Below are 26,227 nucleotides of genomic sequence, written 5' to 3' on the forward strand. Positions count from 1 at the left end.
ACCCTGGAAGTACTTGGCCGCATCGGCAGCGCTCGCCGCCAAATCCATATACACATCCTCCGAACTCCACAGCCGATCCAGAGGGGCATACCGTGGATCTCCAAATTTCCTCTGCAACATAAAGGATTTCCCAGCTACAATATCCCCGGCTTCTCGCAACTCCTCCTTCTTTGCCCTCATAGCAGAGCGGAGATCCTTTTTCGTCGCAGCAGCCTTCTCAAGGTCCGACGCCTTCGCTTGGTTTTCCTTTTCAAGAACCCGGCAACGGTCGGCAGCGGCTTTTAATTCTATAGCCATCTTGGCAATCTTGTCTCGGGTCTCGCCATGCGCGGCCTTCTCGGCTTGCAACTCTTCGGCCGCCTTCACAGCAGCCGCATTACCCAACCTCGCGTGTTCCTTGGCTCTGGCAAGTTCTGCCTGCAAGGCTTCAACAGTGGTAGCTCCATCTGCAGTCACAACATATTAAAGATACTGGCATCATGCTGCTCTTCCTATGTGGCATTTACTAGATATTCACACTTACCCTGTGCCTCGTCAAGCCTTTTGTTAACAAGCTCGATGTCGGCGTCTGCCGCATCCAACTGCCGCTCTAAATGGGCAAACTCGCTAGTCCGGCTAGCCACCAGAGCTTCCATCACCTGCACATAGAGGCAGTATGGTTATTTCCTGGGAATATGATCCTCTGTTCATCGTCGTTTCCGACGACAACCAGAGTCTCAGGGGCTACTATCTACACAGGGCACACCTAGCAGGTGCAGGATTATCATACATTCTTTTACGTACCTCAAAGTCTGCCAGTAGACTCATAAAAGCTTCATACAATCCGCTTTCGGCGGACGATATTCTCTCCATCACCGTATTCATCATCACACGGTGTTCATCTGAGATGGCCGCTCACCCCACCAACTCCCTCAGAACATCCGATCGCGCACTAGACGGTGTCAGACTCTTTTTTCTGCTCTCTTCGGGAGCCGGACACTGGGAGCTCCGGGGGTCAATGGGATTATCTTCTGGCCTCACCGGACTCGGAGAGGCCCTCCGCGAAGACACTTCAGGGTTGCCCGCTTCTGGAGCGGAGGAATCCGGAGGAGGCGTTTCGCTCTCCATCATCTCTGGAAGAAGATCCCCCAAAGATGAGCTCATTTGAGAGGGGCTAAGGCCCGAACTGCAAAAATATATGCGGTGGTTATTTCCTCAGAAGAAAAAGATGGCATATCTGTACTATTAAAAGTATTTAGGGTCACTTACGACTCGAGGGAGAATTGATCCCCCCGCAGACTTTGTGCGGCAACATCGCCCCCCCCAAGGTAGGACCCTCTGTGGGAGACTTCTTCTCCCGTTTGGAAGCTTCGGCTTCCGAATCTCCGAGCGCAGCCCTTTTCCTCTTCTAGTCGCCTTCCCTCATGGAGACGCTCGCTCCCTCGGCTAGAATGGGCAACGTTGGGGGCCCGCGTTCGTCCGCATTATCCTCCACAGTATCTTCCTTCAAGGGCTCCGGGCAAGGTGCGGTCAGGAGCATCTTTTCCAATACCAGATTTTCCAAACCCTCGGGGAGGGGGGCCGAACACTGAATCAACTTCGCCTTTGTTAGCCAGTCCTGGTCAAAAAGCGAACTCTCAGAAATAACTTCGTAACAAAGTAGAGAGAGTATGTTCGGCCAGAAGATGCCTTACCTGTTCGGCGGTGCGGTTACTACTCAGGCCCACGTCCTTGGTGATTTCCGGACACTCCACCTGAGGTCCGAAGAATGACTTGTACATCTCCTCGTGCATCAGGACGAGAAAATTCTGAACAGCACGCGGTCCCTCGGGATTGAACTCCCACAGGCGAAGAGGCCGGCGTTTGCAAGGCTGGACTTGACGAACCAACATAACCTGTGTTACCGCAACCAAACTGAAATCTCCATTGAAGAGACCTCGAATGCGGCCTTGCAGTATAGGCACGTCCTTGACTGGACCCCAGCTCAGACCTTTGCTGATCCATGACATCAGCTATGGTGGAGGGCCCGAGCAGAAAGCAGGGGGGCGCCCACTTGGCACTTCTAGGAGTCGTGATGTAGAACCACTCATGTTGCCACAATTCAGACACCTCTGGGATGGAACCTTTGGGCCACGGAGCTCCCGTCATCTTGCGTATTGAGGTACCTCCACACGCTGCATGTTGCCCCTCAACCATCTTCGGTTTCACTTCAAAGGTCTTGAGCCATAGGCCAAAGTGAGGGGTAACCCGGAGGAAGGCCTCGCACACGACAATAAATGTCGTGATATGAAGAAAGGAGTCCGGAGCTAGATCATGAAAATCTAGCCCGTAGTAGAACATCAAACCCCTGATGAAAGGATCCAGGGGAAGGCCTAGACCTCGGAGGAAGTGGGAAACGAACACGATGTTCTCGTTGGGTTCGGGGGCGGGGACGGCCTGCCCTCGGGGAGGCAGCCGATGCAAAATCTCAACGGTCAGATATCTGGCCTCCCTCAACTTCTTGATGTCTTCTTCCGTGACGGAGGAAGGCATCCATTGGCCTTGAAGGCTAGATCCGGACATGACTGGAGGTTCGGAGCACCTGACCTGAACTTCAGGCGTTTGAGCTTAAGGTGGGGCAAGGATTCGATTGAGCACGGGAGGGAAAGATAAAAGCCTTGTCCCCTTTATAAAGAGGGTGAATATCAAGCATCCTCTCTGTGTCCGTTTGGACTTGCCTATAATCTAGGAGTCCTAGAAGCGGTTGGTTTACCCATGCCTGTATTGATGAGAATCCCGGGATAAGGGGACACGATCTCTGCTTTAACAAGACGTGCCAAGGAAACTGCCTCGCATAACGCGCTGAGGTGGGATAATGAAACGACTCGGATAAAGGCTTGGCCGTGGTGTGTCACGCTACGGAATACGTTAGCAGATTAGATTGGTGTAAATATTATTCTCTCTATGGCAATATGTGGAAACTTATTTTGTAGAGCCGGACACTATCTTTGTGTTCAAAATATTCTACGAAGTATTTGGAGGAGGAAACCGCCTTGCAATGCCAAAGACAATCTGCGCGCCGGACTCGTCGTCATTGAAGCCTGGTTCAGGGGCTACTGAGGGAGTCCTGGATTAGGGGGTGTTCGGATAGCCGGACTATACCTTCAGCCGGACTCCTGGACTAAGAAGATACAACATTGAAGACTTCGTCCCGTGTCCGGGAGGGACTTTCCTTGGCGTGGAAGGCAAGCTTGGCGATACGGATATGTAGATCTCCTACCATTGTAACCGACTCTATGTAACCCTAACCCTATCCGGTGTCTATATAAACCGGAGGGTTTTAGTCCGTAGGACAAGATACACATCAATAATCATACCATAGGCTAGCTTCTAGGGTTTAGCCTCTTCGATCTCGTGATAGATCTACTCTTGTACTACCCATATCATCAATATTAATCAAGCAGGACGTAGGGTTTTACCTCCATCGAGAGGGCCCGAACCTGGGTAAAACTTCATGTCCCTTGCCTCCTGTTACCATCCAGCCTAGATGCACAGTTCGGGACCCCCTACCCGAGATCTGCCGGTTTTGACACCGACACACGCCCATAACTCCTTTGTGTTCTACTCGTGCATATAACATCTACGCATAGACCTGGCTCTGATTCCACTGTTGGGGAACGCAGTAATTTCAAAAAAATCCTACACACACGCAAGATCTATCATGGTGATGCATAGCAACGAGAGGGCAAGAGTGTTGTCCACTGCTACCTCTTGAGCATAGCGTTGGTTTTCCCTTGAAGAGGAAAGGGTGATGCAGCAAAGTAGCGTAAGTATTTCCCTCAGTTTTTGAGAACCAAGGTATCAATCCAGTAGGAGACTACACGCAAGTCCCTCGTACCTACACAAACAAATAAGAACCTCGCAACCAACGCGATAAAGGGGTTGTCAATCCCTTCACAGTCACTTACGAGAGTGAGATCTAATAGAGACAATAATAATAAGATGAATATTTTTGGTATTTTTATGATATAGATTGAAAGTAAAGATTGCAAAATAAAATAGATTGGAAACTTATATGATAAAAGATAGACCCGGGGGCCATAGGTTTCACTAGTGGCTTCTCTCAAGATAGCATAAGTATTACGGTGGGTGAACAAATTACTATCGAGCAATTGATAGAAAAACGCATAATTATGAGAATATCTAGGCATGATCATGTATATAGGCATCACATCCGTGACAAGTAGACCGAAACAATTCTGCATCTACTACTATTACTCCACACATCGACCGCTATCCAGCATGCATCTAGAGTATTAAGTTCATAACAGAGTAACGCATTAGGCAAGATGACATGATGTAGAGGGATAAACCCAAACCAATAGCGGCATCCACAAAAACACTTCTCCATCGCCGCAACCTTCTGTACCCGTGAGATCCCATATAGGGGCCTTTTCCAGCGTCCGACCGGAGGGGGATTCGATTACAGGGGGCTTCTAGATCGATTGTATTGCCCTTCCAATGAAGCGTGAGTTATTTACCACAGACCTACGGGTCCGTAGATAGTAGCTAGATGGCTTCTTCTCTCTCTTTGATTCTCAATACCATGTTCTCCTCGATGTTCTTGGAGATCTATTCGATGTAATACTCTTTTGTGGTGTGTTTGTCGACATCCGATGAATTATGGATTTATGATCAGCTTATCTAAGAATATTATTTGGATCTCCTCTGAATTGTTTTATGCATGATTTGATATCTTTGTATTTCTCTTCGGACTATCGGTTTGGTTTGGCCAACTAGATTGGTTTTTCTTGCAATGGGAGAAGTGCTTAGCTTTGGGTTCAATCTTGCGGTGTCCTTTCCCAGTGACAATAGGGGCAACAAGGCACGTATTGTATTGTTGCCATCGAGGATAAAAAGATGGGGTTTTCATCATATTGCTTGAGTTAATTCCTCTACATCATGTCATCTTGATTAATGTGTTACTCCGTTCTTTATAAAGTTAATACTCTAGATGCATGCTGGATAGCGGTCGATGTGTGGAGTAATAGTAGTAGATGCAGAATCGTTTCGGTCTACTTGACACGGAAGTGATGCCTATATTCATGAGCATTGCCTTAGATATCGTCATAACTTTGCACTTTTCTATCAATTGCTCGGCAGTAATTTGTTCACCCACCGTATTTTTTGCTACCATGAGAGAAGCTGATGTCTGCTATGCAACTTTATTCTTGTAGACACGTGTTGGAAGCGCAGAGTTTTGTAGGACAGTAGCAATTTTCCCTCAAGTGGATGACCTAAGGTTTATCAATCCATGAGAGGTGTAGGATGAAGGTGGTCTCTCTCAAACGACCCTGCAACCAAATACAAGAAATCTCTTGTGTCCCCAACACACCCAATACAATGGCAAATTGTATAGGTGCACTAGTTCGGCGAAGAGATGGTGATAGAAGTGTAATATGGATGGTAGAAATATATTTTTATAATCTGAATAAATAAAAATAGCAAGGTAGCAAATTGTAATTAAACGGGCACAAAAATGGTATTTCAATGCTTAAAAACAAGGCCTAGGGTCCATACTTTCGCTAGTGCAATCTCTCAACACTGCTAACATAGTTGGATCATATGATTATCCCTCAAAGTACAACAAAGAATCACTTCCGAGTTCCTATTAGCGGAGAACAAAAGATAGGAATTGTATGTAGGGTGCGAAGCCACCTCAAATCTATTCTTTTTGATCGATCTATTCAAGAGTTCGTACTAAAATAACACAATGCTATTGTTTCTATTCGATCTATCCTAGAGTTCGTACTAGAATAACACCAAAGCATATTCATATTCATAATACTCAATCCACACAAAGAACTATAAAGTGACCTCAAAGTTTCTGTCGGAGAAAAATGTGCATCAACCCCTATGCATAGATTACCCCAATATCACCGCGGGAATCCGCGAGTTGAATGCCATAACATATATCAAGTGAATCAATAAGATACCCCAATTGTCACCTCAAGTATTCATACCGCAAGACATATATCATGTGTTCTCATCTCTGAATATTCAATCTGACATGACAAAACTTCAAAGGGTAAAGATTCAATTCATCACAACAAGAGTATAGAGGGCAGAAACATCATATGATCCGACTATATTAACAAAGCCCATGATATAGATCACGAGAGAGAGAGAGAGAGATTAAACACATAGCTACCGGTACAAACCCTCAGCCCCGAGGGTGGACTACTCCCTCCTCATCGTGGTGGCCGTCGGGATGATGAAGATGGCCACTGGAGATGATTCCCCCCCCCCTCCGGCAGGGTGCCGGAACGGGTCTAGATTGGTTTTCGGTGGCTACGGAGCCCTACGTCGGCGGAACTTCTGATCTAAATTAACCCCGAAGGGTTTCGGAATATTTGGGAATTTATAGTGCAAAGAAGGGGTACGAGAGGCCACTGAGGTGGGCACAACCCACCGCGCCCTGGTGGGTTGTGCCCCCCTCGGGGAACCCCCCAAGTGCTGCTTTGGCCCATCGGGAGTCTTCTGGCCCATAAAAAATCCACAAAAATTTTCGCGGTGTTTGGACTCCGTTTGATATTGATTTTCTGCGATGTAAAAAACATGCAAAAAACAACAACTGGCACTTGGCACTATGTCAATAGGTTAGTCCCAAAAAATGATATAAAATGATTGTAAAACATCCAAGAATGATAATATATTGGCATAAATACGTCATAAATTATAGATACGTTGGAGACGTATCAGAAGCCTCTAGTGAAACCTATGGCCCCGGGTCTATTTTCCATCATATAAGTTTTCGATCTACTATTTTGCAATTTTTTACTTTCCGATATATAAACCAAAAATACCAAACATATTTACTTTATCGTTTATCTATCTCTATCAGATCTCACTTTTGCAAGTAACCGTGAAGGGATTGGCAACCCCTTTATCGCGTTGGGTGCAAGTTGTTGTTTGTTTGTGCAGGTATTAGGTGACTTGTGCGTTGTCTCCTACTAGATTGATACCTTAGTTCTCAAATGGAGGGAAATACTTATCTCTACTTTGCTGCATCACCCTTTCCTCTTCAAGGGAAAAACCAACGCAAGCTCAAGAAGTAGCAACCCTCGCCACCCTGAGTTTTAGACGAGGCATGTGGTGTCCCTCCCCCTCCCAAATCCACATCCCTTACTCAAGAGAGTCACAGCCTAAGCCCGACCACATATCGCTGGGAGCCTGACGAGCATACGTCCAAAAATAGGTTTATCATGGCCTGTCTGGCACACGATGGCGAGGTAGCCGCCGTTCGTGCTGACATGTCAATCCTAGAGGAACACCTTGCCATAGAAGCCGGCGAAGACGTTGACTACGTTGCCATGCCGAAGGCTTCACGTCAGCGGGCTCACGTATTATTGTATCTCAAGAAAGCCGGCTATGACATGAAGCTCGTCGACAGCGACCGCTTCATGCAGGCCATGTCATAGGTGAAATGGTCCATCCCCAACCCCTCTGGTTCAACCGCCGTCGATCTCTTCGAAGGCCCTACTGCTGATCTCCTCCGCCATTCGGTCAAGGATTTGTGATCCTTGTACGTCATCGAGCCCATTTTGTCAGTTCTGAAGGACATGTTCTACAGCTGCGGCTTGGGATCCTCAGCTGCCAAGTCAGATCTCATCGACCACGACCACAAGAAGGGCACCCACTATGGCTCTTCCAAGGTGAAACAACCCATGTGTAACATCAGGGATTGCACCATGGGTATGTGCTCTTCCAAGTGGAAGGATCCCGTCCATGACAAGTGAAGCAATATCCTATCAACAAATCTTTCTTTTTCTAGCTAGCCAACTTCTACCCTTTGTTGTAGTAGCCTTTGCCATGCGGTGTTTTAACTGTGTCATGTTTATATTATTTCAGTTATGCAAAATGTAATGTTCGATAGGGCTATGTGATGTTTAAGTATGAATTGTCCATTTCAGTTTCACAAATGGCTATATTTGGTTGTTTATAGTGAGTTGATGCCTTGTATACTGTATTTGGTTGTTAGGTTGGTTGTAGTGAGCATTTGTCCAGTTTTCAAGCAGATGCCGTGTTTATCTATATTTGGTTTTTAGGTTGGTTGCAGTGAGCATTTGTCCAGTTTTCAAGCAAATGCCTTGTTTATCTGTATTTGGTTGTTAGGTTGGTTGCAGTGAGCATTTTTCCAGTTTTCAAGCAGATACCTTGTTTATCTGTATTTGGTTGTTAGGTTGGTTGTAGTGAGCACTTGTCTAGTTTTCAATGGCTATATTTGGCTGTTATAGTGATCATATATGCCTTGTTTATTTCAGTTATTCACAACGTGATATTCATTATGTTCAAGTCTGAATTGTGCAGTTCAATTTCATCAATACCAGTTTGAACAACTATATTTGGTTCCTGTTATGCATGGTGTAGTTAAGGCATGCCCTTTAATTCAGTTTTACACATTTATCTAGTGTGATGTTTAAGCATGAGCTATGTTCTATTCATTTTCAACAATACCAGTTTGAATTACAATATTTGGTGACTTTTAAGCCTATTGTAGTTAACATTCCCTTCCATTGTTTATCCGCTTTAACAACATGTTGAAACCAACACATTCAAGCTATCTTTTGGAGATGATGTTTTTTACCATGGCTATATTTGTTTGATGTTAAGCTTCATTTACTTATCATGCCTTTCCATGTACTTATGCAGGACAACAACAGGAGTGGCCAGCATTTTCCACTGAGGTTAGTTTCATCCCTCGGCTTATACCCACCGGTTCAATAATGTAGTGCATATAGATCCATGCTTGGACACTTTTTAGCTTCTAATATTGACTTGTTGCTTGTAGGTAAATATGTCCTCGGCAAAGATCCACGCATCGACCCTTTTAGCATATGGGGCAATGAGATATTCATGAACCATCATCAATTGTGGAAACTGATAAGGGTTATTAGCAAAAATATATGAACGGTGGCAATTAAATTATTTCTTGACGCTCTATCCAACATAACAGTGAACCGTAGGATGGTAACTAAGAACTTTGTATCCTTCTCTTTTTACTGCCCATAATGAGTTGTTAGACAACAATGTTGGGATCTTTTTCATTTACAATAGTTTCCAAAGCAGTTTACTCAAGATTAAGTACATGACTGGTGGACATGCAATGAAGGTTAAAGTATTTCATCCATACTAGAATGAGCATCGAGAAGTCCTAATGAAGACAGTGAAGGATGGGCGGGCGACCATCAAAAGGGGTTGGCCTAGAGTCGTGCGCGCATTAGGCATGGAGGAGGGCACAATGTGGGCATTCCTCTTCACCTTCTCCACCAACCAGAATGTCTTTCCCTCTCTCTGAAAGTGCAACTATCCCTGGGTCGTTTTGGTAATTCCTAACAACATATAGCTCATTGAGCTAACATTATTCCAAGATTAATATTTCAGGAAAAGCTCAATGAATGGCATGGCATGGATGAGAAAAGTGGATCCCTCAAAATTCTAAGGACAAAAAGTTTGGCTCAAGCTTGAAGCTCAAGACTCTACATTTTATATTTTAGTGATCCAAGATCACATTGAGTCTATAGGAAAAGCCAATACTATCAAGGAGGGATGAGGTGTTGCTTAATGGCTTGCTTTCTCAAAATGCTTAGTGATATGCTCCAAAATCCTCAACTACCTTCCCACATCCACATATGACCTAAACCAAAAGTCAAACTCGGCCCCACCGATTCTTTCTATCCGGCGCCACCGAGTTTCAAATGTCATAGCCACTGCCACAAACCCTAGGCAAATCGGTCTCACCGATAGGGATCTCGGTCTCACCGAGATGGGATTGTAATCTCTCTGTTTCCCTTCGTAACGTTTCGGTCTTACCGAGATGAGCGATCGGTCCCACCGAGATTGCAATGTAAACTCTCTGTTTCCCTTTTGTAACATTTCGGTCTCACCGAGATGAGCGAATCGGTCCCACCGAGTTTACCTGACCAACTCTCTGGTTAGCTTATTACCAAAATCGGTCCCACCGAGTTTGTGTAATCGGTCACACCGAGATTACGTTATGCCCTAACCCTAACCATATCGGTCCTACCGAGTTGCATCTCAGTCCCACCGAAAATCCTAACGGTCACTAGGTTTGCTGAATCGGTCCGACCGAGTTTAACCATTCGGTCCCACCGAGTTTGGCAAATTGTGTGTAACGGTTAGATTTTGTGTGGAGGCTATATATACCCCTCCACCCACTCTTCATTCGTGGAGAGAGCCATCAGAACATACCTACACTTCCAATACACATTTTCTGAGAGAGAACCACCTACACTTGTGTTGAGGTCAAGATATTCCATTCCAACCATATGAATCTTGATCTCTAGCCTTCCCCAAGTTGCTTTCCACTCAAATCTTCTTTCCACCAAATCCAAATCCTGTGAGAGAGAGTTGAGTGTTGGGGAGACTATCATTTGAAGCACAAGAGCAAGGAGTTCATCATCAACACACCATTTGTTACTTCTTGGAGAGTGGTGTCTCCTAGATTGGCTAGGTGTCACTTGGGAGCCTCCGACAAGATTGTGGAGTTGAACCAAGGAGTTTGTAAGGGCAAGGAGATCGCCTACTTCGTGAAGATCTACCGCTAGTGAGGCAAGTCCTTCGTGGGCGACGGCCGTGATGGAATAGACAAGGTTGCTTCTTCGTGGACCCTTCGTGGGTGGAGCCCTCCGTGGACTCGCGCAACCGTTACCCTCCGTGGGTTGAAGTCTCCATCAACGTGGATGTACGATAGCACCACCTATCGGAACCACGACAAAAACATCCGTGTCTCCAATTGCGTTTGAATCCTCCAAACCCTTCCCTTTACATTCTTGCAAGTTGCATGCTTTACTTTCCGCTGCTCATATACTCTTTTGCATGCTTGCTTGAATTGTGTGGAGATTGCTTGACTTGTGCTAAGATAGCTAAAATCTGCCAAGAACTAAAATTGGGAAAAGGCTAGATTTTTATTTGGTCAAGTAGTCTAATCACCCCCCCTCTAGACATACTTTCGATCCTACAAGTGGTATCAGAGCTTTGGTCTCCATTTGCTTTGATTTCCATAGCTTTTGGCGGTCATAGCCTTGGTTTCACAACCTAGGAGAGTATGGCGTCTAGCGAGGGAAATTATCACCGTAGAGGTCCTTACTTTGATGGCACTAATTTTGCTAGTTGGAAGCATAAGATGAAAATGCATATTCTTGGACATAACCCCGCCGTTTGGGCTATTGTGTGTATTGGCTTGCAAGGTGAATTCTTTGACGGGAAAGAACCGAACCGTGAAGCCACCGCGGAAGAGTTGAAAATGCTGCAATACAACGCTCAAGCTTGTGATATCCTCTTCAACGGATTGTGCCCCGAAGAATTCAACAAAATCAGCCGTCTTGAGAATGCAAAGGAAATTTGGGATACTTTGATTGATATGCACGAAGGTACCGACTCCGTCAAGGAATCCAAATTGGATGTGCTTCAAAGTCAACTTGACAAGTTCAAAATGAAGGATGGTGAAGGTGTTGCTGAAATGTACTCTAGGCTTGCTCTTATCACAAATGAGATTGCCGGCTTAGGGAGTGAAGAGATGACCGATAGATTCATCATCAAGAAGATCCTAAGAGCCTTGGATGGAAAATATGATACCGTGTGCACATTGATCCAAATGATGCCAAATTACAAAGATCTCAAGCCAACGGAAGTCATCGGAAGAATTGTTGCTCATGAGATGTCACTCAAGGATAAAGAGGAACTTCACAACAAATCAAGTGGTGCTTACAAAGCCTCATGTGAAGCCCCCACATCATCGAGTGAGAAACAAACCTTCAATGAAGAATTGAGCTTAATGGTGAAGAACTTCAACAAGTTCTACAAGAGTAGAAGCAAAGAGAGAAGCTCCAAGTCAAGGTCCTACAATGACAAAAGATCTTCTAGTCGAGAGCGAAACTGCTACAATTGTGGAAGGCCCGGACACTATTCCAATGAGTGTACGGCCCCCTACAAGAGAAGAGAAGATTCTCCCAAGAGAAGAAGTAGAAGAGAAGAATCACCATCTAGAGAAAGAAGGAGTAGAGATGATCGTTATGAACGAAGACCCTCACGGAGAAGCAAGGATTCGGAAAGAAAGGACAAGTCATCAAGGAGCTACACAAAACGAAGACATCAAGCTCATGTTGGTGAATGGGTATCCGGCTCCGACTCCGACAACCACTCCGAGAGAAGCTATCACTCCGACTCCGAATATACTCAAGATGAAGGTGTTGCCGGTCTAGCACTTGTGACAACCAACTCCTACGACATATTTGACTCACCAAATGAAGGAGTTGGAACATGCTTCATGGCTAAAGGCCCAAAGGTATCACACCCCGAGTATGTTGATTTCAATAGTGATGAAGATGACTTGTTAGGTGATGATGATTTACTTGTTGACAACTCTAGTGATGAATACTGTGATGAAACGTCAATTAATCATGCTAATCAAGATAAAACGAATGACAATGATAAGGAGAAGATTGAGTCTCTAACTAAAGAACTAAACACTCTTAAGTTAGCTCATGAAACTATCTTAGGAGATCATCGAGAACTTTTAAGGACTCATGAGAAATTACGCTTTGAAAAGCTCAACCTTGAGCAAGAGCATGAGTTCTTAAAAGCAATCAATGATGATCTTCGTAAGAAAAGTTCTTCTTACATTGCCAAGCGTTTACTCTTATCCACTTACATGCCTCAAGTCAAGTCTAGTAACAAGAACAAGAAAGATTCTTCCTCTAGTAGTAACAATAATCATGCTAAATCCAATATTGTTGCTTCTAGTAGTTCTCTTGATTCCACTAATGATTCTCTTAGCCAAGTTACACTTGAGCAAGAAAATAGCTTATTGAAGGGAATTATAGAGAAAGGTGTTTACAAGAGCCTTGCCGGAAGTAAGCAATTCGAGGAAATTGTACGCAAGCAAGGAAGGCACCGGAAGAATCAAGGTGTTGGTTTTGAACGAAAGTTCAATGCCAATGGAGTTGAGTGGGAAGAAGATCAATACCCCAAGACGAAGTTTGTTCCTCAACAAGAGAAGTATGATCCTACTTCTTTCAAAGGGACACAAGCTCAAGATGATCTTCCACCACAAGACCACAAGCAAAAAGGCAAGGACAAGCTTCAAGAGGAAATTGATGCATTTGAAGAAGCTCCTAAGGCCTTGGTCAAGTGGGTTCCCAAGACTACTTCAAGTTCCACTTCATCAAGTACAACTACAACACCGAGGATTCCCATCAAGATGGTGTGGATCCCGAAGAAGAAGAACTAGAGAGTTCTTGAGGGTGACTCCGCCAACATACTTCACTCTTATCATCTTGGCAAGAACAAGTGCAATCAACTTCCACATCTTGCACTAGTTCAAGGAGTCACAAACCCTCTTGTTGGTAAGACAAGGGACAAGGTAACCTAAAAGCTTTCATAGACATCATCTTGTGTGTGCATCACTTTATGTCTATGGATATCCTTGTTTGTTCCTTGTGGGACTAACCCGTGTAGGTATTGAAAGTGCAACTCACTCCAATGGATAGCTTCAAATGATCTACATCAACATTGAGCATCCACATCTTCAACATCTACATGAAGTCATCATCGACAAAACCCAAGGTTAGTTCATCCCTCTTAGGGGGGATCTCACATCTAGGGGGAGCTTTACTCTAAGAATTGAGCTAAAGCAACTCTAATGGTGTGAACACAACAATGCTTTATGTAAAAGTGGTAACCCCACTTGTGCTTAAACGATGAGTATGACCTATGATCAAATGTTCTCATTTGACTCCTAAGTCAATATACTCATATATAGATGACCTAGTCATCGCAAATTGTTTGATAGATGCTAGAATTGGTTGTGCATGCTTTGCCACATATTTCAATTGCCATTTTATTGTGTGAGCATGTTGATTGCATATTTTACTCATTCGAGGACATCCACTTGTTGTTTTGATTGATTGGTTTTCTTTTCTTTTGCCAAGTGGATGGACAAGAATGCCTAAGAACCCTCTCTAGCTATCTATGCTTTTCTCGTCTCAAACTCTATTCATGCTACATCACAAAATTTGATCAAGTCATATTCGAACCACTCTGTGTGAGGAGCACTCGGAGTCCCCGATTCGTCATAGACTTAAAATTCCAAAACTTCTTTGTGCATTTCGGTCTGACCGATTCGTCCATTTCGGTCATACCGAGATCACTAAGTCGATCTAGGTTTTCAATCTCGGTGCAACCGATTTGAACCTTTCGGCCACACCGAGTTTCAGTAACTAATTGCAGTTATGAATCTCGGTGCCACCGAGTTGTTCCACTCGGTCACACCGACAGGGTCGGGCTATATATACCCACGGGTCAAATTTTGGAAAACTTTCCGAACCTCCTCGACCCGTGCTTAGCCTGCTCTGCCTCCAGGGTCTCCGGATCGTCTTCCTCGTCGCCAGCCACCTCCTGCCACTGGTCTCCGCCGCCGTCAACGGGAATCATCCCCGCCGTTGCCGTCGTAGCGAGTTCATCGCCGAACTAGGGTATGAACTCGATCACTGTGCTATCCCTATCTGATTCCTAGCACATTGTGTTCGCCATGTATCTTGCCACGATTGAGATCATTCTTATCCAGTCAAAACACTCCGTAGTTTAGTCGTGAATTGAAAATTTAGGGTTGGGTTTCCACCGAAACCATCTCGGACCCAACGAGTTGTGCAACTCGGTACCACCGATTCGGCTCAGGCCATTGCACATGTAATTTTCGGTCTGACCGAGAATTGCAAATCGGTGTGACCGAGTTCAGGACTTTGTGAAACCCTAGCAGTCTCGGTGCCACCGAACTGTGACTCGGTCTGACCGAGTTCACTAGTTTAGGTTCCAACAGCTGCTTCGGTATCACCGAGTTTACAAATCGGTTGATCCGAAATGCTTTCTGTGGAAAACTAAAACTAAGTTTTTGACTCATTCTTTTGCAAAAACCTCTGCATTTTGTGATGCTCATCCACTCTATCTCATCTATATCTATTCACAGGGTCTGCTATCAGTGTTTGCAATATGTCTGATCAGAGTGACAGCCAGAACAGGTCAGAGGAGCAGGTTCACCTGAGTGAGGGCACTAGTCCCTCTAGCAGTTCAGATGATGGTAGCAGGAGCACCCCAAGCAACTTACCCAAAGCTGCCACCAGGGCCAGAAAGAAGAAGACCTCTGAATCTGAGGATGAAGACTATGTGGCAGTTGAGGATGAGGCCACTTCCAAGAAGAAAGTGGTTAAGAAGGAATATAGCACTGCTGCTGCCACCAAGCCAGGCATGAAGCAAAAGGTTCCTGCAAAGAGAATTCCAATGTCTAAGGCCAGAGCATCTACTCAAGTCCCTTTGGGATCTGAACCCAAAGAGGCTACTGCAGAAGGGAAGAAGAGGAAGGAGAGGATCAAAAAGACCACTGCTAGAGTGCTTGGGAGATCCTCAATCATGAGAGATTCTGAAGAGGAAGAGGGAGAAGAGATTGCTGCACCAGCACCCAAGGCACAAAAGCTGATGGGTGATGCTATAAAGTCAGGGTTGCAACATCAAAGCCCAAAGAAGCGCCCAAAGCAGCCTCCAAGACCAAGAGTGCACCTAAGAGGAATACCAGGAGTATACCAGCTGCTGAGAAGAACAAGGCCCCAGTGCCTGAAGTTTCTGCTGATGAAGATGATGAAGGACAAGTCCCGAGGAAGCTCAAACCCAAAATCCCAGATCACAATGATGCTCATCCAGTAGCTGAGAACATGAAGATAAGGAAGGACTCAGGTCTCGGGCTATGGAGAGAGTCAGATCCATATGCCACCAGGAGAAGGACTGCTATGGATTACAGGTTCCATACAAAGGAACAGCAGGACTTCTGTGAGACAGTGTTGCTTGACAAGAAGCCCATAGTGTGTGACATGAGATGGGTCAACTGGGACTACATCAAGGAGAGTGAGGATCACTATCCAGGTGTACATGATAGTTTCAAGGCTTGTGGAGTCGATGAGTTTGTGGCTCAGAAGCTCACAAAATGGAATGATGAGCTCATCATGCAGTTCTACTCCACAGCTCATTTCTACCCAAATGGAATGATTGTCTGGATGTCTGAAGGTACGAGGTACTAGTCCACGGTTGCTGAATGGGCGAAGTTGATCAATGCCCCAAAAGAGAGTGAAGATGACTTGGATGTCTATGCCAACAGGAAGAAGGATCACAACACAATGGCACACATGTTCAAGGAGATCCCAGATGCTGCTCTTGAGACACATAAGTTTGGATCTGTACATTACCTTCTGTCAGGCTTGCCAACCATCAACTGGATCCTTAGGCACACTCTCTTGCCAAAGTTAGGTGATCACAAGATGATCAGAGGCCATGCAATTAACTTGCTTCACATCTTTGATGTCCCATAGAAGTTCAAAGTCATGAGCCTAATAGTTGAAACTATCAAGAGGACAGCTGCAGATCAGAAGAGGAGTTGTGGGTATGCCCCACAGATCCAAGAGCTAATCAACTCCAAGATGGGCACTGGTACATATCTGCTGGACAAGGAGCACATGTCTATCTATCCAGACTTCAAGGACAACATTGTGGTTATGAATGAGGATGAACCATCTTCTGTGCACGCACAAGCCAAGAAGGAGAAGGCAAAAGCTGAAAAGGCTGCAAGGATGCCAACTACTGAAGAAGCATCTCAGTATCTCCTGAAGAGCAAGCAAGATCAGCTTGGCTACCTGATTGCATCCACTCTGAGGATTGAGAAGGGACTGGCCACCCAGACTCAAAACCAGGAGAGCTTGGAAAGAATCATGGAGCAAAAATTCTATGACTTGGATGTGAAGGTAACTGAGATTCAGTCAGTTGTGGAGCAGCTACAGGATGACATGCAGGAGAGGAAGGGCGAGACAACCACTGATGCATTTTCCAGAGTGCCTAGAGCTCAGAGGTCTGCTGCAGTGCCTGTTCCAGACACTAGAGCCACTTCATCTGCACTAGCTACAGCTTCAGCGCAACCAGCTCCAGCACCTACTCCATCAGCTCCATCTACTTCGACTGAAGTCTTCGTCTAAGGAGCCATCTCTACGCCACCACCTAAAGACCAAGCTTGAGAGACGTTTTAGTGCTATGCATTTTCTATGAACTTTTTGGTAACTTGTTGCCAAAGGGGGAGAAACATGTATAGATCATAGGCTTCGCGAGAGAGAGCGTTGCTTTTTATTCTCTCTTGCTTTGGTGGTTGAACTTTGTTTACTTTTGATTGCTTGAGATACTATGCTATTATCTGTGAGACATTGATGATCATGTGGTTGATCATAAGCTACACTTATGCTTGTTAGATGATATTATCTTACTTATCCTTATATGATCATTCACTTTGCTTGGTGATGAGTGCATGCATTCAATCTTTATTATTTTGAGCGCTCCACCAAGATGTATGTGACATGCAAGAGTAACCCATGATCCTAACTCATTGTGCATTTGCAGTCCAAAGCAAATCTTAAGATATGCACAAATTTAGGGGGAGCTCTTGCTTTTCACATACTTCTCAAAGCGACAATATCTTTCACTCTTATTATCATTTGTCGAAGCTTTGATCTATATGTTGTCATCAGTTACCAAAAAGGGGGAGATTGAAAGTGCAACTATCCCTGGGTGGTTTTGGTAATTCCTAACAACATATAGCTCATTGAGCTAACATTATTCCAAGATTAATATTTCAGGAAAAGCTCAATGAATGGCATGGCATGGATGAGGAAAGTGGATCCCTCAAAATTCTAAGGACAAAAAGTTTGGCTCAAGCTTGAAGCTCAAGACTCTACATTTTATATTTTAGTGATCCAAGATCACATTGAGTCTATAGGAAAAGCCAATACTATCAAGGAGGGATGAGGTGTTGCTTAATGGCTTGCTTGCTCAGAATGCTTAGTGATATGCTCCAAAATCCTCAACTACCTTCCCACATCCACATATGACCTAAACCAAAAGTCAAACTCGGCCCCACCGATTCTTTCTATCTGGCGCCACTGAGTTTCAAATGTCATAGCCACTGCCACAAACCCTAGGCAAATCGGTCTCACCGATAGGGATCTCGGTCTCACCGAGATGGGATTGTAATCTCTCTGTTTCCCTTCGTAACGTTTCGGTCTTACCGAGATGAGCGATCGGTCCCACCGAGATTGCAATGTAAACTCTCTATTTCCCTTTTGTAACATTTCGGTCTCACCGAGATGAGCGAATCGGTCCCACCGAGTTTACCTGACCAACTCTCTGGTTAGCTTATTACCAAAATCGGTCCCACTGAGTTTGTGTAATCGGTCACACCGAGATTACGTTATGCCCTAACCCTAACCATATCGGTCCTACCGAGTTGCATCTCAGTCCCACCGAAAATCCTAACGGTCACTAGGTTTGCTGAATGGGTCCGACCGAGTTTAACCATTCGGTCCCACCGAGTTTGGCAAATTGTGTGTAACGGTTAGATTTTGTGTGGAGGCTATATATACCCCTCCACCCACTCTTTATTCATGGAGAGAGCCATCAGAACATACCTACACTTCCAATACACATTTTCTGAGAGAGAACCACCTACACTTGTGTTGAGGTCAAGATATTCCATTCCAACTATATGAATCTTGATCTCTAGCCTTCCCCAAGTTGCTTTCCACTCAAATCTTCTTTCCACCAAATCCAAATCCTGTGAGAGTTGAGTGTTGGGGAGACTATCATTTGAAGCACAAGAGCAAGGAGTTCATCATCAACACACCATTTTTTACTTCTTGGAGAGTGGTGTCTCCTATATTGGCTAGGTGTCACTTGGGAGCCTCCGAAAAGATTGTGGAGTTGAACCAAGGAGTTTGTAAGGGCAAGGAGATCGCCTACTTCATGAAGATCTACCGCTAGTGAGGCAAGTCCTTCGTGGGCGATGGCCGTGATGGAATAGACAAGGTTGCTTCTTCATGGACCCTTCGTGGGTGGAGCCCTCCGTGGACTCGCGCAACCGTTACCCTCCATGGGTTGAAGTCTCCATCAACGTGGATGTACGATAGCACCACCTATCGGAACCACGACAAAAACATCTGTGTCTCCAATTGCGTTTGAATCCTCCAAACCCTTCCCTTTACATTATTGCAAGTTGCATGCTTTACTTTCCGCTGCTCATATACTCTTTTGCATGCTTGCTTGAATTGTGTGGAGATTACTTGACTTGTGCTAAGATAGCTAAAATCTGCCAAGAACTAAAATTGGGAAAAGGCTAGATTTTTATTTGGTCAAGTAGTCTAATCACCCCCCCCCCCTCTAGACATACTTTCGATCCTACACTCTCTCTTTACAGTCTTTAGTACAATTTTGGTTCGTCATTCTTACTTGGTGTTTATGTAGTTCTTCAGTATATGTACCTGTTTATCGAATTGTGCATTTGTCCTTGAACCTATATTTATAATAAACATGATTCGATATGAAATAAGTGTTTGCCTAGACCTCTCTTGTCTATATAAAGGGAGGTCTAGGGCCTCATTCATCATCCAATCTCAGATCCAAACTCTTGGTAGCAATCCCGTACACCATTATAATCCTCTGCGCGAGGTATCCCCTCACCATGAATAACAAGAAGAAGCAGGATGTAGGGTATTACTCTTTGGAGGTATGAACCTGGGTAAACTGTGTGTGTAGACTCCCTTCTGGTACTTCTGATCTCGTCATGACCCCTATCGAGGAATCTAAAGGTATTTCGCTCTGTCAGTTGGCGCGCCAGGCACGAGTGATGTTGATTGGAGATATAACCAGGTGTGAAGAGTCATAAGTGGCCGTCGTGCTCCCTCTAGGCCAATGCCCTACGTTCGGCTCTTTTGAGGTGGTCGCCGATGGGTCAGGGCAACTTTTCGACATCTCACCCTCACACCTCGACGACCACATGTACGGTGAGCAAGGGCAGGCCGTAGGGGTCTACGATGGCCCTAACCACCTCGCATAGAAATGCAAGCGAGGCATTGTACGGGCTCCGTGAAGCCGTCAGCCTGCTCACGAGACCTCTAGGAACATGATATTTACGACGGAGGATACACGCCAAAACCAGAAACTCGCACGACGCATGATCTACATAGTAGAAAAGGCAACCAGCAAACAGCTTGCGTGGTCCCAGGAAATGGTGACCTTTGACGTTGGGGATTACCCCGAGGACGTCGTCCATTCAGGCAAGCAAGCCCTGGTGCTAGATCCAATCATGTGAGGCTGCCGCCTCTCACACGTCCTAATGGATGGAGGAACGGTCTCAATATTATCTTTTCTAGCACCCTAGAGAAGATGAAGATCTCACTGTCCAACCTGCAGAGGTCGGATGTGGGTTTCATGGGGTGGTGCGAGGCCGCCAAGTCCGCTCCCTGGGGCGGATCAACCTCGATGTTGTCTTCGGAGACAAGCACAACTACCGGAGCGAGGAGTTCGAGGTCGCTCCTTGAAAGGTATTCTTCAAAATAATAATTCACGCCATCCATAAAACCATACATCCAGTCAAGAATTTCATCCTTCCTTCTAGCTTGAACAGCTTTGATCTCTGTGGATAATTTACATGCACTTTTGAATAACACAGATGGTATGATTTCCTCGAAGGCACTCATCTTACTACTGTTGTAGTGTGCTACCACCTCATCATAAGTATTTGTGCACTAAAACTAAAACTCAAGGTGTTCCTAAGACCTGCAACTTCTAAAAGAAACTTGATACATATAACATAACATAGATGCACATATATTTAACATTCCTAGCAGTTATGATGTATCCATAGAAACAATACTCTTCTTGAGAGTTGCATCATCAAAGAACTTATCAAGTGTGTACAAGAGGTTACTCTTGGAAGTGGGAGAGGTGGGCATGGGTGAATTTGTTCCTCCTCTTCTTCTTCCTCGATGCATTATTTTGTTCTAAACACACTTGTTTGTCCAAGTTCAGTTGTTCTTTGTGATCACCTTTATTTTGCTGCAAGCTAGTTTCATAAATATTTGATTCATGATCTCTTACCATTTCTTGCAGCCATTCATCGTTGGGGTTGTTTTCTCTTTATTGTTTGCATCCTTTCCTTCATCTTTCTATGATTCCTGCAAGATTTTTCTTCTTCCAGGATGGATGCAATCCGATCTTGCTCATTGACAACTAATGCATTATCATAGAAATTATCCAGGCAAGAATTATGGATAGGTTGCAACTCAGTATAAATTCTATCAAGGATAACATCTCTTATGTCCAAATGCAATATATAATGTAGAACCTCATGAGCACCCGCAAGAAGCACAAACTGTAAGACCTCCACACTAGCATTGGATTTACTAAGAATATTATATCTTGCTAATACGGGATCAATATTCTACTTACATTGATATTGTAGGTGCTCTTTGGATCCACAATATGTGCATGATGCCGGATATGAATGGAGTATAAGGACGAGTATTTTCTTTACCAGTCCAATCCACTGTTTCAACTTTGCTTCACCGGTAGCCAAAAATGGTTGACTCTTGTATCTCTTTTCCTTCATTGCAAGTTCCATATATTCCTGGACAAACATCTTACAAGATATGTTTAGTAGATTTTTTATTTTTTTGATATAAGTAACAACTAACAAAATAAACTATGTGTGAGCGGGAAGGTAATAACCGAGCGCTATTTCTCTCAGGCAACGGCGCCAGAAAAGCTTGATGACCTACAAGGGCACATGGCTATTGCAATTCGCGGTAAGTATAGTATGTCGATCCGAAGGGACTGTTGTTGCACAGGTAACTACCAACCCCGCAGCTGCGTCATCACTTACGTGGCTACATCATACCTAGAGCGATATCTAGAAATAGTCTATTCGTCAGTAACTAACGGGACGGTAATAAGGGTGGTTTTGACTAAAAAACTACACGGGGGTGAAAACGTCAATAAAACAGTGGATAAAATAAAGGGGCAACATTTTAGTAATAATGGTATTCTCGAGGTGTTTCGAGTCATCATTGCCCCTAAGTTCTATGAATACTAAGCCTTCACATGTTTCTCTTTATGGGCGGAGCCGGTACAGATACGTGCATACACGCGGCAGCCCAATATCACAAAAAAGCCGCCACCGTTCTTTCCCACTCCGGTTACCAAACGGTGATTAAGGGGAAAAAGGTCCCCGTGGACACAGCCTTGATACGTCTCCAACGTATCTATATTTTTTATTGTTCCATGCTATTATATTGTCTATTTTGGATGTTTTATATGAATTAATATGCTTATATGATTTTTGGGACTAACCTATTAGCCTAGAGCCCAGTGCCAGTTTCTGTTTTTCCTTGTTTTAGAGTTTCGCAGAAAAGGAATACCAAACGGAGTCCAAACGGAATAAAACTTTCACGATGATTTTTCTTGGACCAGAAGACACCCAGGAGATTTGGAGTGCAAGTCAGAAGAGCCATGAGGTGGCCACCGAAGGAAATATGCCCTAGAGGCAATAATAAAGTTGTTATTTTGTATTTCCTTATATCATGATAAATTTTTATTATGCATGCTAGAATTTTATTAACCAGAAATTTGATACGTGTGTGGATACATAGACAAAACACTATGTCCCTAGTAAGCCTCTAGTAGACTAGCTCGTTAATCAAAGATGGTTAAGTTTCCTAACCATAGACATGTGTTGTCATTTGATAAACGGGATCACATCATTAGGAGAATGATGTGATGGACAAGACCCATCCGTTAGCTTAGCATTATCATCGTTCAGTTTTATTGCTATTGCTTTCTTCATGACTTATACCTATTCCTTTGACTATGAGATTATGCAACTCCCGGATACCGGAGGAATACCTTGTGTGCTATCAAACGTCACAACGTAAATGGATGATTATAAATATGCTCTACAGGTATCTCCGAAGGTGTTTGTTGGGTTGGCATAGATCGAGATTAGGATTTGTCACTTCGAGTATCGGAGAAGTATCTCTGGGCCCTCTCGGTAATGCACATCATGATAAGCCTTGCAAGAAATTTGACTAATGAGTTAGTTGTGGGATGATGCATTACGGAACGAGTAAAGAGACTTACCGGTAACGAGATTGAACTAGGTATGAAGATATCGACGATCGAATCTCGGGCAAATAACATACCGATGACAAAGGGAATACCATATGTTGTCATTACGGTTTGATCGATAAAGATCTTCATAGAATATGTAGGAACCAATATGAGCATCTAGGTTCCGCTATTGGTTATTGACCAGAGAGGTGTCTCGGTCATGTCTACATAGTTCTCGAACTCGTAGGGTCCGCACGCTTAACGTTCGATGATGATTTTGTATTATATGAGTTATGTGATTTGGTGACCAAATGTTGTTCGGAGTCCCGGATGAGATCACAGACATGACGAGGAATCTCGAAATGGTCGAGAGGTAAATATGCATATATAGTACGATAGTATTCGGACACCATAAGTGTTCTAGGCGTACCGGGTACGTATCGGGTCACCGGAAGGGGTTCCGGGCAACCCCGGCAAGCTATATGGGCCTAATGGGCCAAGAGAGGAAACACGACAGCCACTAAGGGGCTTGTGCACCCCCCTCCCCATATGAGCTGGCCAAATTGGAGAAGGAAAGTGGGAGATGGAAAGGAAAAAGGGAATAGGATTCCCCCTTCCCCCTCCTCCCTTCCTACTCCGAATAGGAATAGGAAAGGGGGAAGGCTGAATTAGGAGGACCCCAAGTAGGATTCCTCCTACTTGGGGCGCCCCCTTGGCTGCCTCTTCTCCCCTCCAACCTATATATATAGGGGGGCACTGCTAGAACACATAACAAACATTGTTAGCCGTGTGCGGCGCCCCCCTCCACAGTTTACGCCTCTGGTCATATTCATGTAGTGCTTAGGCGAAGCCCTGCGCGGATCACTTCACCATCACCGTCACCACGCTGTCGTGCTGACGGAACTCTCCCTCGACACTTTGCTGGATCAAGAGTTCGAGGGACGTCATCGAGCTGAATGTGTGTAGAACTCGGAGGTGCCGTACGTTCGGTGCTTGATCGGTCAAAACGAGAAGAAGTTCGACTACATCAACCGTGTTGTCAAATTCCTCCGCTTTCGGTCTACGAGGGTACGTGGAAACACTCTCCCCCTCTCGTTGATATGCATCTCCTAGATAGATCTTGCATGAGCGTAGGAAATTTTTGAAATTGCATGCTACGTTCCCCAACAGCCACCAGGGTGGAGGGTGCGCCCCCCAACCTTGTGGGCCCATCGGTGACCCCCTGGCCTAGATCTTCCTCCTATATATTCTCAAACACCCTGAAAACTTCCAGGGGAGCCATGAAATCACTTTTCCACCGCCGCAACCTTCTGTACCCGTGAGATCCCATCTAGGGACCTTTTCTGGCATCCTGCTAGAGGGGGATTCGATCACAGAGGGCTTCTACATCAACACCATTGCCTCTCCGATGAAGCATGAGTAGTTTACCACAGACCTACGGGTCCATAGCTAGTAGCTAGATGGCTTCTTCTCTCTCTTTTCTCAATACCATGTTCTCCTTGATGTTCTTGGAGATCTATTCGATGTAATACTGCGGTGTGTTTGCCGAGATCCGATGAATTGTGGATTTATGATAAGCTTATCTATGAATATTATTTGAATCTCCCTTGAATTCTTTTATGCATGATTTGATATCTTTGCAAGTCTCTTCGAATTATCGATTTGGTTTGGCCAACTAGATTGATTTTTCTTGCAATGGGAGACGTGCTTAGCTTTGGGTTCAATCTTGCGGTGCTCGATCCTAATGACAAAAGGGGAACCGACACGTATTGTCTTGTTGCCATCGAGGATAACAATATGGGGTTTTCATCATATTGCTTGAGTTAATCCCGCTACATCATGTCATCTTACTTAATGCGTTACTCTGTTCTTATGAACTTAGTACTCTAGATGCAGGCATGAGTCAGTCGATGTGTGGCATAATAGTAGTAGATGTAGAATCATTTCGGTTTACTTGACACGGGCGTGATGCCTATATTCATGATCATTGCCTTAGATATCGTCATAACTTTGCGCTTTTCTATCAATTGCTCGGGAGTAATTTGTTCACCCACCGTAATAATTTCTATCTTGAGAGAAGCCTCTAGTGAAACCTATGGCCCCCGGGTCTATTTTCCATCATATACGTTTCCGAACTACAATTTTAGTTTCCGATTTACTTTCTTTTGTAATCTTTTACTTTCCGTTCCATAAACCAAAAATATTACTTTACCGTTTATCCATCTATATCAGATCTCACTTTGCAAATAACCGTGAAGGGATTGACAACCCCTTTGTCTCGTTGGGTGCAAGTTGGTGTTTGTTTGTGCAGGTATTCGGTGGCTTGTTGCGTTGTCTCCTACTAGATTGATACCTTGGTTCTCAAAACTGAGGGAAATACTTACTCTAGTTTGTTGCATCACCCTTTCCTCTTCAAGGGAAAAACTAACGCAAGCTCAAGAGGTAGCAGGAAGGATTTCTGGCGCCGTTGCCGGGAAGATCTACGCCAAGCCGAGACATACCAAGTACCCATCATAAACTCTCATACCTCGACTTACATTATTTGCCATTCGCCTCTCATTTTCCTCTCCCCCATTTCTAAAACAATTTTCGAAAAGATTCGCATAGGACTTCCTAATTTCTCAGGATTTTTGGAGTTACAGAAGTATTCGAAATATCCAGATTGCTAGACTGTTCTTTTTTTGATAGATTCTGTTTTTCGCGTGTTGTTTGCTTATTTTGATGAATCTATGGCTAGTATCGGGGGGTATGAACCATGGAAAAGTTGGAATATAGTATAGATTACACCAATATAAATAAAGAATGAGTTCACAACAGTACCAAAAGTGGTGATTTATTTTCCTATACTAACGGAGCTTACGAGATTTTCTGTTGAATTTTTGTGTTGTGAAGTTTTCAAGTTTTGGGTAAGGATTTGATGGACTATGGAATAAGGAGTGGCAAGAGCCTATGCTTGGGGATGCCCAAGGCACCCCAAGGTACTATTCAAGGAGTCCAAAGGGCCTAAGATTGGGGATGCCCCAGGAAGGCATCCCCTCTTTTGTCTTCGTCTATTGGTAACTTTACTTGAGGCTATATTTTTATTCACCGCATGATATGTGTTTTTCTTGGAGCGTCTTGCATGATTTGAGTCTTTGACTTTTAGTTTGCCACAATCATCCTTGTTGTACACACCTTTTGGGAGAGACACGCATGAATCATGATTTATTTGAATGCTCTATGT

Source organism: Triticum aestivum, chromosome 7A (genome assembly GCF_018294505.1).
Source record: "Triticum aestivum cultivar Chinese Spring chromosome 7A, IWGSC CS RefSeq v2.1, whole genome shotgun sequence".
NCBI classification, from domain to species: domain Eukaryota; kingdom Viridiplantae; phylum Streptophyta; class Magnoliopsida; order Poales; family Poaceae; genus Triticum; species Triticum aestivum.